Raw genomic sequence first — 12,920 nt, forward strand, 5'->3', positions numbered from 1 at the left:
ACCCAGATCTTGTCTATAACATTGGTGCTGGAATGACGTAAAAGACCATTTATTCTAATTTCCCTGTTTTATTTCTCAGATGGAGAAACTGAGGACTGGAAAATGCAGTGGCCACACATTTTTAAAACCATATAACGGCTCCTTCCCTGTGCCCTTGAGATGGAAAGGCCAAGGGGCTGTTGCCGAGCCGTCTACACTGGTCAGGATCTGAATGAGCCAGGTGGGCAGCACAGGTGGGAGGTATGTGAAGGCTGTGTTTTCTCTTACCCTCTGAAGTGTAAGGAGACAGGCTGTTCTGTATTGTCATGGCCCCAGAGGTGAGAGGGGAAGTGCACAGTGATGACTGATATCCTTACCCACACCCCCGTACTCTGGGCTGGTTCTAGGTTTTCTAGGGTCACTAATGGCAACCCTAGGCTTATACGAGTCCATATGGCCAACACAAAGCTGGAAGTAGCCTGGGGTAGAGGGAGCGGTGTGTGTTTTGGGCCCTGTTTTGAACACCTCTGGGGGTTGAGGGTATTGGTTTTAGATTTCAGTCCTGGGTGAGCCTAATGTATTTTAGAGGTAAGGAAATGTGGAAGAGGTTGAGAATTGGGATTTTTATCCATCCACCCATGAGGAGACTGGATATCTTGCCAACAAAGACCCCCTGGGGGATGCGTGGGATCAAGCTGGTTGGGGTGCATAAAACCCTAGGGGTGGATCCAGTGCAGAGCCGGGGGCTGAGACACATGGCATGGTGGTCCCTTGACTACGTCTATGCTACGATGACTCCCAGGAGCCACCTGCTCACTCTCAGCCCATGTCAGTGACCAAAATATTTGAGAGCATTCAGAGATTATCATCACAGAGTGGAGCCAGCCAAGGGAGTGAAGACCGAGGAAGAGAAAAGTGGAATCTAGAATGGTTCTGGTGCAGATCGAATCCTAAATCTGGAGGACACTCATTTGCATTTGTGTTCACAGTACTACTGATTGGGGTCCACGCACCCCACAGAGCAGACACAACCTCAGAGCACTGACTCCAATACATACAAACCTTGTGTGTAAAAGAGGAGCTAAGAGAAAGAATAAAATAGCAATCAATAAATAAGTAAAGCCCCAACAAATGAAGAGACCCCCCACCATTACTGCTTGAAATGGCCTCATTTTTTTTTTTTAAACAACAAACATGGAAATAGAAACCATGACATATCTTCTTCCATGCCATTCTCTCTCAGGAGCCATAAGCAGCTGGAGGAGATGGAAAATAGATTGTGTTAGTAGCAAAACAATTGCCCATGACATTTTCAGATGGAATGGAAGAAGTGATACAGCTATGAGAAAACACTGTGCTTAATGTGCTAAGTTTATTTCATGAACTTCCAGTATTAAAAAATACTGGCAGGCAGAGACTTTTAAAAATGACACTGTGTCCTTCCTGAACTCTGGAGTTGCATTGCTTAGTATTTGTGGTAATTTCCAATCAAGACAGTCATTGTCATCGCTGTAGATATTCAGACAGGTGACAAATGATAGTGACATCAGATTGGAACAGGAAACAGCCATGGAACATTTTCCAGTGTATCTATAGGGAACTGCTCTATCAGCAGATTCCTGATTAAGATTGGGTCAAGGGCACGACCCCCCCATGTCTGTGTAGTCATCTCGTATATCTTTGATTTGAGGACCTTTGAAGTAAAAGCTTTGGTCTAGCAATGTTGGCATTACAACTATATTCTGATGGAGGACAGGGAGCTGAAGAACTCAGCAATGGAGCTGGGACTAAGGCTGTGTGTGATGCCCAGTGTATGGCTCTGACCTCTGTTTGTGGGACCAGCAGCAGTTCTGAGCCTTTTCCTCTCTCCTGCTTCTGTACACATGAGGACTAGTGTTCTCATGCACGACACATTGCCATGCACATTTCTGAATTTTTATGAATCCCCACAAAATGTTGCAGAGAAGTAGAGCAAATAACATTATAATTTTTATGGTATTCATAAAATATATTTTATAAGTATGTGAGTAATGAATCAGCCCTTTTGGAGGTCTCAAAACTTGTCCTTCTACAAAGAAAATATGGCTTATCCAATTTCAAAAAAATGATTGAACTTATAGAAAGGGACTTGATGCTTCCAGACTGTCATTCCATAAGTAATATTAACCAGCTAGAAAGTATGTGCTGTTAAATAAAGAACACAAATAAAATTTATTTCATACAAAAATTACAAAATACAGATTTATTGATTTTCAACATACTCTTATTACTGTGAATAATATTATTGCTGATTTCATTTGATAATCACTTTGTCTACCTTTGATTTTGAAATGAGAGTTGGGATGTGCTAAGCAGCACTCTGGTAGCATCCTTCTTACCTATGTGCACTGAAGCCCTGGATGTGCCTATCAATCATGCTTCTTTACCTACTGGTGCATCCTTACTTAGGTCAACTAAGAAATAAAGCAGAATTAACTATCAAATCACAACTTGGAAGCACTATAAAATGCATCATTCCCAAAGAAATTTTTAAATGGAATTAAATGTTTTTGTGTTTTTATTATAAAGTCATACATGTGTATTGTATAATCTAAAGGCAAAGTATAGAGAAAGTTGACTTCTCCCCTACATGATCACAGTCTACAAATAAAACACTATTACATATATTCCATATATATATATTGTAGAGGTATTTTAGAGATAAGGAAATGTGGAAGAGTTTCAGAATAAATAAAACACTATTTAATAAAACAAATAAAAACACTATTCCATATATTCCATATATATATATATATTCCCTATATATATATGGAATGAGGGCCTCCAGTATTCCATATATATATATATTTATGGCCCTCATTCCATATATATATATGGAATATATGGAATTCCATATATATATGGAATTATATATATATATGGAATATATGGAATTCCATATATATATGGAATTGAATATATGGAATTCCATATATATATGGAATTATATATATATGGAATTCCATATATATGGAATTATATATATATGGAATTCCATATATATGGAATTATATATATGGAATTCCATATATATGGAATTATATATATATATGGAATATATGGAATTCCATATATATGGAATTATATATATATGGAATATATGGAATTCCATATATATGGAATTTATGGAATTCCATATATATGGAATTATATATATATATGGAATATAGGCTTTAAGCATATATATATGGAATTCCATATATATATGGAATTATATATATATGGAATATATGGAATTCCATATATATTTATATATATAAATTTTAAAACATATCTATATACTTAAAAATGGGATCACCCTGTAACTACTTTTACAACATAATAATACAGCATGGATATTGCTCCATGTCAGTGCACACAGATCTACCACATCCCTCTAATCACTGCCAAGCAGAGGAGTTTCACAGGAAACCACGAAGGCAGACAGGGCCAACTAGTGCAGGTCCTGGTAACTGTGGACTTGATCCTAAGAGCAATAGGAAGCCCTGGGAAGACTTTAATCAGAGAAGTGACATGACCATATTTGCATTAAAAAAGACCATGGTGGCTGCAGTGTGATGAATGGGTGGAAAGGGGACAAGAACAAGTTTGAGGAACAACACAAAGCCATTGCCATTTCCATTGTAGAGAATGATGGTAGCTTAGCCCAGGGAGGTGGTGGTGGAGGTGGAGGTGGAGAGAAGTGGATGGATTCAAGATATATTTAAAAGATGGAATAGAAACCACCTGACTATTGGCTCGTCATGAGTGTGGGGAAGAGAAAGGTGTGGAGAATGACTTGGAGGGTTCTGGCAGGCATGGTGGACTACAGAGGGATTTGTTTGCTGAGCGAGGGAATGATGGGGAATCTTGCTGCGGGAGGCAGTGACACCATGAATTCACTTTGACTCTTGAATTGGCAGCACCTGTGGAATACCCAAGTGAATACATTACATTCTGGAGTATAGCTCAGTGGTGTATTAGATGCAAATTGGTGGGGCAGGCTAGGGCAGTGATCCTCCCTCATGCAGAGACTAAATGAGAAGGGGACTGGACTGGACCTGGGGAAACTCCAGGACTTAAAGGCTGGGTGGAGACAAATGAGGGAGGCTGAGAAAGAGAAGCCAGAGAGAGGGAAAACCTGTAGAACTGCAAGCTCCCTGTGGTTAGGGACCAGGTTAGTTTTTACTATTTTACCTCTAAGGCTTAGCACAATTCCAGGAACATATATTTTTAACGAATAAATGAATGGAACAATGAGGTCATATAAGCCAAAGCAAGGAAGGTATGGCAAGAAGGACATATGCTGAAAAGTGGTCCTGAATTAGTGATGTGGGAGTCATTACTAACTTTAGCAGAAGCAGCTTAGCAGAGATGGTGCGGTCATAGGTAGTCAGAGCAGATAATACCAATTTATATCACCACCACCACATATGTGAAATACCATTTTGCTTGCATCCTCACCAAAATTAGGTATTATCAATCTTGCTGATTTGAAAGGCAAAAATAGGTGTTATTTGACTTTGAATTCCTCTAAGGCTTTAAGCATATTGGAGGTTGCTTTTTATGGGATGGGGAGTAAATTATTCATTTGTATATATTTCTTGCTTTTCTATTCTGATGTTTTATTTTTTCCTTTCTTTAAACAGCCATATGTATAGTAAGGAGTTTAACTCTGTCATCCAGGTGATAAACATTTCCCTATTCTCTCATTTGTCTATTCAATTTAATTTGCTTATAATATCTGTTATAGGAAAAATGTTTTAATTAATTAATTTATTTATTTTGAGTCAGAGTCTAGCTCTGTCGCCCAGGCTGGGGTGCAGTGGTGCGATCTTGGCTCACTGCAAGCTCCACCTCCTGGGTTCACCCCATTCTCCTGCCTCAGCCTCCCGAGTAGCTGGGACTACAGGTGCCCGCCACCATGCCTGGCTAATTTTTTGTATTTTTAGTAGAGATGGGGTTTCACCGTGTTACCCAGGATGATCTCAATCTCCTGATCTCATGATCCACCCACGTTGGCCTCCCAAAGTACTGGGATTACAGGCGTGAGCCACTGCGCCTGGCAAAATGTTTTAAAGTCTAATTTATTTCTCTAACTTTTAAAATGAGCAGTACATTTGCATAATTCAAAAATTGAAAAAAGAACACAAGATTTTTGGAATGGAAAATGTTGTTCTTACCCCTGTGCTCATCCATCCAGTGCCCCTCAATCAATGGTGACAGGTACCACTATTGTTAGTGGCTTCTACACTTTCCAGAGTTTACTTTTGTGTACAGACACAAATATAAAAATAGATGTCTATTTTTCCTCCTTTTATATACACAAAAGGTAGAAGATTATACACACATTCTGTACCTTGGTGTTTTTCATTTAATAGTATATTTTGGAGTTCTTTCCATTTCAGAACACTGTGATCCTTATCCCTCTCTATAGCTGTAGAATATCTTGAAACGAATGCTTTCTACTTTTTAAATGATAAAAAATAATTTGTCATATTTCTTATATTTTGATAGTTTCAATTTTTACATTTATGTATTTGATCAGTCTGGCAGCTGTTTTCACAAAGTTTGAATCAAACATTCATTCTTTTAAAAATAGAGATCCAGTTGTCCTGGCAGTGCTTCTTGGATAATCCATCTTTTCCCCATTGATTTGAAATGCCATTTTACCCTATAATAAATTCTTATAAACACCCATGGCTGTTTCCAAAAATCTCTATTATGTTCTATTGATTGATTTGTCTGGGCCAGAACGGTATTGTACTGTTTTAAATTCTCCAGTATTTTAGTGTGTTTTGTTAACTGGTAAGGCAAAGACCCTTTCTTAATTCTTTTCAAACATTTCTTCGTTATTTTCTTATCTTTTACTTTATGGGTAAACTTTATAACTAATTAATCAAATTCAAAAACACGTTAAAATGTTGGTTGACATTGCACTAAATAGATATATAAACTTGTGGATAAATATCTTTAAATATTGGCTTCCCATTTGGAGCATCAAATGCTGTCTCTTTATTGATTAAGCTCTTCTATGTTTTTCTGTCAAGTTTTGTGATTTCCCTTTTTTTGTTTTCACATCTTTTACATTTTTAAAGTTAATGTCTAGGTATTTTATGTATTTTTTGTTGCCTCTTTTTCTCTCATTATACCTAATTGATTCTTTCTGGAACAAAGTTTGCTACTGATTTTTATAAATTTGTCTATTTTTGTTTTGTTTTCGCTTTTATTATAGAAAATAGAAAATTCCAAACACACACAGAACTAAGGGAAGATATGATAAATCTCCATGCTCCAACCACCCAGCCCAGCACCCATCACCCTGAAGCCAATCCCATGTCATCTATACCCTGTGCATGTCTCCCACCAACTCCAGGTTATTTTGAAGCCATGACTAAATATCATATTTCAGTATAAATTGCTAAAAGATGTAGACTCTTTCTTAAAAAGCATAACTACAATACCGTTCTAACACTTAAGTAATACTAACAACAATCCCTTCATTTCATTAAATATCCAGGGTTCACATTTCCCAAATATCTTTAAATTATTTTTTAGCAGTTCTTTTAAATAAGAATATAAATTAATTCCATGCATCGTAATTATTTGATGTCTCATACATGTCTTTTAACCTATAGGCTCATCCTCCCTTTTTTTGCTTGTTGCTATTGTCAGGCCTCTGAGCCCAAGCCAAGCCATCGCATCCCCTGTGACTTGCACATATATGCCCAGATGGCCTGAAGTAACTGAAGAATCACAAAAGAAGTGAATATGCCCTGCCCCACCTTAACTGATGACATTCCACCACAAAAGAAGTGTAAATGGCCGGTCCTTGCCTTAAGTGATGACATTACCTTGTGAAAGTCCTTTTCCTGGCTCATCCTGGCTCAAAAAGCTCCCCCACTGAGCACCTTGCAACCCCCACTCCTGCCCGCCAGAGAACAAACTCCCTTTGACTGTAATTTTCCTTTACCTACCCAAATCCTATAAAACGGCCCCGCTCTTATCTCCCTTTGCTGACTCTCTTTTCGGACTCAGCCCGCCTGCACCCAGGTGATTAAAAGCTTTATTGCTCACACAAAGCCTGTTTGGTGATCTCTTCACACGGACGTGCATGAAATTTGGTGCCGTGACTCGGATCGGGGGACCTCCCTTGGGAGATCAATCCCCCATCCTCCTGCTCTTTGCTCCATGAGAAAGATCCACCTACAACCTCAGGTCCTCAGACTGACCAGCCCAAGAAACATCTCACCAATTTCAAATCTGGTAAGCCGCCTCTTTTTACTCTCTTCTCCAACCTCCCTCACTATCCCTCAACCTCTTCCTCCTTTCAATCTTGGCACCACACTTCAATCTCTCCCTTCTCTTAATTTCAATTCCTTTCATTTTCTGGTAGAGACAAAGGAGATACGTTTTATCCGTGGACCCAAAACTCTGGTGCCAGTCATGGACTGGGAAGGCAGCCTTCCCTTGGTGTTTAATCATTGCAGGGACGCCTCTCTGATTATACACCCATGTTTCAAGGGTGTCAGACCATGCAGGGACGCCTGTCTTGGTCCTTCACCCTTAGCAGCAAGTCCCGCTTTTCTGGGGAAGGGGCAAGTACCCCAACCCCTTCTCTCCTTGTCTCTACCCCTTCTCTGCTTTTCTGGGGACAGGGCAAGTACCCCAACCCCTTCTCTCCTTGTCTCTACCCCTTCTATGCTTTTCTGGGGACAGGGCATGTACCCCAACCCCTTCTCTCCTTGTCTCTACCCCTTCTCTGCTTTTCCAGGGACAGGGCAAGTACCCCAACCCCTTCTCTCCTTGTCTCTACCCCTTTTCCACTTTTCTGGGAGAGGGGCAAGTACCCCTCAACCCCTTCTCCTTCACCCTTAGTGGCAAGTCCCGCTTTTCTGGGAGAGGGGCAAGTAGCCCTCAACCCCTTCTCCTTCACTCTTAGCGGCAAGTCCCACTTTTCTAGAGGAGCGGCAAGTACCCCAACCTTGTATCTCTGCACCCCAATCCCTTATTTCCATGCTGCAACCTCTTATCTCTGTGCCCCAATCCCTTATTTCTGCACCCCAACCTCTTATCTCTGCACCCCAATCCCTTATTTCCATGCCCTGACCCCTTATTTCTGTGCCCCATCCCTTATTTCCATGCCCCAACCTCTTATCTCTGCACCCCAACCCCTTTTCTCACTTTTCTAGAAGGTAAGAACCCCTGAACCCCTTCCCTCCATTTCTCTACGCTCTCTTTTCTCTAGGTTTGCTTCCTTCACTATGGGCAACCTTCCACCCTCCATTCCTCCTTCTTCTCCCTTGGCCTGTGTTCTCAAAAACTTCAAACCTCTTCAACTCACACCTGACCTCAAACCTAAATGCCTTATTTTCTTCTGCAATGCCACTTGACCCCAATACAAACTCGACAGTAGTTCCAAATAGCCAGAAAATGGCACTTTGAATTTTTCCATCCTGCAAGATCTAAATAATTCTTGTCATAAAATAGGCAAACGGTCTGGGGTGCCTGACGTCCAGGCATTCTTTTACACATCAGTCCTTTCCTAGTCTCTGTGCCCAGTGCAACTCGTCCCAAATCTTCCTTCTTTCCCTCCCGCCTGTCCCCTCAGTCCCAACCCCAAGCGTCGCTGAGTCTTTTTAATCTTCCTTTTCTACAGACCCATCTGACCTCTCCCCTCCTCGCCAGACCAAGCTAGGTCCCAATTCTTCCTCAGCCTCTGCTCCTCCACCCTATAATCTTTTTATCGCCTCCCCTCCTCACACCTGGTCTGGCTTACAGTTTTGTTCCGTGACTAGCCCTCCCCCTCCTGCCCAGCAATTTACTCTTGAAAAGGTGGCTGGTGCTAAAGGCATAGTCACGGTTAATGCTCCTTTTTCTTTATCCCAAATCAGATAGCGTTTAGGCTCTTTTTCATCAAATATAAAAATCCAGCCCAGTTCATGACTTGTTTGGCAGCAACCCTGAGACACTTTACAGCCCTAGACCCTAAAAGGTCAAAAGGCCGTCTTATTCTCAAAATACATTTTGTTACCCAATCTGCTCCTGACATTAAATAAAACTCCAAAAATCAAATTCCGGCCCTCAAACCCCACAACAGGATTTAATTAACCTCACCTTCAAGGTGTACAATAATAGAAAAAAGTTGCAATTCCTTGCTTTCTCTGTGAGACAAACCCCAGCCACATCTCCAGCACACAAGAACTTCCAAACACCTGAACCGCAGTGGCCAGGTGTTCCTCCAGAAACTCCTCCCCCAGGAGCTTGCTACAAGTACCAGAAATCTGGCCATCAGGCCAAGGAATGCCTGCAGCCCAGAATTCCTCCTAAGCCGCGTCCCATCTGTGTGGGACCCCACTGGAAATCGGACTGTCCAACTCACCTGGCAGCCACTTCCAGAGCCCCTGGAACTCTGGCCCAAGGCTCTCTGACTCCTTCCCAGATCTTCTTGGCTTAGTGGCTGAAGACTGACACTGCCTGATCGCCTCAGAAGCCCCCTAGACCATCACGGACACCGAGCTTCGGGTAACTCTCACAGTGGAAGTAAGTCCATCCCCTTCTTAATCAATACGGAGGCTACCCACTCCACATTACCTTATTTTCAAGAGCCTGTTTCCCTTGCTTCCATAACTATTGTGGGTATTGATGACCAGGCTTCTAAACCTCTTAAAACTCCCCAACTCTGGTGCCAACTTAGACAATACTCTTTTAAGCACTCCTTTTTAGTTATCCCCACCTGCCCAGTTCCCTTATTAGGCTGAGACACTTTAACTAAATTATCTGCTTCCCTGACTATTCCTGGACTACAGCTATATCTCATTGCCGCCCTTCTTGCCAATCCAAAGCCTCCTTTGCGTCCTCCTCCTGTATCCCCCCACCTTAACCCACAAGTATAAGATACCTCTACTCCCTCCTTGGCAACCGATCATGCACCCCTTACCATCTCATTAAAACCTAATCACGCTTACCCCACTCAACGCCAATATCCCATCCCACAGCATGCTTTGAAAGGATTAAAGCCTGTTATCACTCGTCTGCTACAGCATGGCCTTTTAAAGCCTATAAACTCTCCTTACAATTCCCCCATTTTACCTTTCAAGTTAGTTCAGGCCTTACAAGTTAGTTCAGGATCTGCACCTTATCAACCAAATTATTTTGCCTATCTACCCCGTGGTGCCAAACCCATATACTCTCCTATCCTCAATACCTGCCTCTACAACCCATTATTCTGTACTAGATCTCAAACATGCCTTCTTTACTATTCCTTTGCACCCTTCATCCCAGCCTCTCTTTGCTTTCACTTGTACTGACCCTGACACCCATCAGGCTCGGCAAATTACCTGGGCTGTACTGCCGCAAGGCTTCACAGACATCCCCCATTACTTCAATCAAGTCCAAATTTCTTCCTCATCTGTTACCTACCTCGGCATAATTCTCATAAAAACACACGTGCTCTCCCTGCCAATCGTGTCCGACTGATCTCTCAAACCCCAGCACCTTCTACAAAACAACAACTCCTTTCCTTCCTAGGCATGGTTAGCACAGTCAGAATTCTTACACAAGAGCCAGGACCACACCCTGTAGCCTTTCTGTCCAAACAACTTGACCTTACTATTTTAGCCTAGCCCTCATGTCTGCGTGCAGCGGCTGCTGCTGCCCTAATACTTTTAGAGGCCCTCAAAATCACAAACTATGCTCAACTCACTCTCTACATTTCTCATAACTCTCAAAATCTATTTTCTTCCTCATACCTGATGCATATACTTTCTGCTCCCTGACTCCTTCAGCTGTATTCACTCTTTGTTAAGTCCCACAATTACCGTTGTTCCTGGCCTGGACTTCAATCTGGCCTCCCACATTATTCCTGATACCACACCTGACCCCCATGACTGTATCTCTCTGATCCACCTGACATTCACCCCATTTCCCCAAATTTCCTTCTTTCCTGTTCCTCACCCTGATCACGCTTGATTTATTGATGGCGGTTCCACCAGGCCTAATCGCCACACACCAGAAAAAGCGGGTTATGCTATAGTACAAGTCACTAGCCCGCCTCTTAGAACCTCTCTCTCATTTTCTTTCCATCGTGGAAATCTATGCTCAAGAAAATAACTTCTCAGTGTTCCATCTGCTATTCTACTATTCCTCAGGGATTATTCAGCCCCCTTCCTTCCCTACACATCAAGCTCGAGGATTTGCCCCACCCAGGACTGGCAAATTAGCTTTACTCAACATGCCCTGAGTCAGATAACTAAAATACCTCTTAGTCTAGGTAGATACTTTCACTGGATAGGTAGAGGCCTTTCCTACAGGGTCTGAGAAGGCCACCACAGTCAATTCTTCCCTTCTGTCAGACATAATTCCTCAGTTTAGCCTTCCCACCTCTATACAGTCTGATAACAGACCAGCCTTTATTAGTCAAATCAGCCAAGCAGTTTTTCAGGCTCTTAGTATTCGGTGAAACCTTTATATCCCTTACGGTCCTCCATCTTCAAGAAAAGTAGGATGGACTAAAGGTCTTTTAAAAACACACCTCACCAAGCTCAGCCACCAACTTAAAAAGGACTGGACAATACTTTTACCACTTTCCCTTCTCAGAAGTCAGACCTGTCCTCAGAATGCTACAAGGTACAGCCCATTTAAGTTCCTGTATAGACGCTCCTTTTTATTAGGCCCCAGTCTCATTCCAGACACCAGACCAACTTAGACTGTGCCCCCAAATAACTTGTCATCCCTACTATCTTCTGTCTAGTCATACTCCTATTCACTGTTCTCAACTACTCATACATGCCCTGCTCTTGTTTACACTGCCAGTTTACACTGTTTCTCCAAGCCATCACAGCTGATATCTCCTGGTGCTATCCCCAAACTGCCACTCTTAACTCTTGAAGTAAATAAATAATCTTTGTTGGCAGGACTATGCTGAATCTCTGTAGGCACTCTCTAATTAGATGTCCTAGTTCCTCCCAATTCTTAGTCCTTTTATACCTGTTTTTCTCCTTCTCTTATTCCATTTAGTTTTTCAATTCATCCAAAACCATATCCAGGCCATCACCAATCATTCTATACGACAAATGTTTCTTCTTACGTCCCCACAATATCACCCCTTACCACAAGACCTCCCTTCAGCTTAATCTCTCCCACTCTAGATTCCCACGCCGCCCCTAATCCCACTTGAAGCAGCCCTGAGAAACATCGCCCATTCTCTCTCCATACCACCCCCCAAAATTTTCACCGCCCCAACACTTCAACACTATTTTGTTTTATTTTTCTTATTAATATAAGAAGGCAGGAATGTCAGGCCTCTGAGCCCAAGCCAAGCCATCGCATCCCCTGTGACTTGCACATATATGCCCAGATGGCCTGAAGTAACTGAAGAATCACAAAAGAAGTGAATATGCCCTGCCCCACCTTAACTGATGACATTCCACCACAAAAGAAGTGTAAATGGCCAGTCCTTGCCTTAAGTGATGACATTACCTTGTGAAAGTCCTTTTCCTGGCTCATCCTGGCTCAAAAAACTCCCCCACTGAGCACCTTGCAACCCCCACTCCTGCCCGCTAGAGAACAAACCCCCTTTGACTGTAATTTTCCTTTACCTACCCAAATCCTATAAAAGAGCCCCACCCTTATCTCCCTTCGCTGACTCTCTTTTCGAACTCAGCCCGCCTGCACCCAGGTGATTAAAAGCTTTATTGCTCACACAAAGCCTGTTTGGTGGTCTCTTCACATGGACGCGCATGAAAGTTATTGTTGAAAAATTCAGGTCTTTTTTCTCTAGAGTTCCCCATATTCTGTTTTTTCTATTTGAATCCTGTGGTGTCATTTAACATGTTCTTCTGTTACCTGTATTCCTTCCAATCCTATTATCAAGGTCTCGCTAGTCATTTTGGTTGGTTGTAGCTTGGTCTCCTGTGGATTTC

At 42.0% G+C, this 12,920-nt stretch overlaps 1 pseudogene; it reads left to right on the plus strand.

Moving 5' to 3' along the window:
• Positions 1 to 5,696: 5,696 nt before the first annotated feature.
• LOC134739675 (uncharacterized) lies at positions 5,697 to 12,131 on the plus strand (annotated as a pseudogene).
• Positions 12,132 to 12,920: the final 789 nt, after the last annotated feature.

This window comes from Pongo pygmaeus, chromosome 5 (genome assembly GCF_028885625.2).
Source record: "Pongo pygmaeus isolate AG05252 chromosome 5, NHGRI_mPonPyg2-v2.0_pri, whole genome shotgun sequence".
Lineage (NCBI taxonomy): Eukaryota > Metazoa > Chordata > Mammalia > Primates > Hominidae > Pongo > Pongo pygmaeus.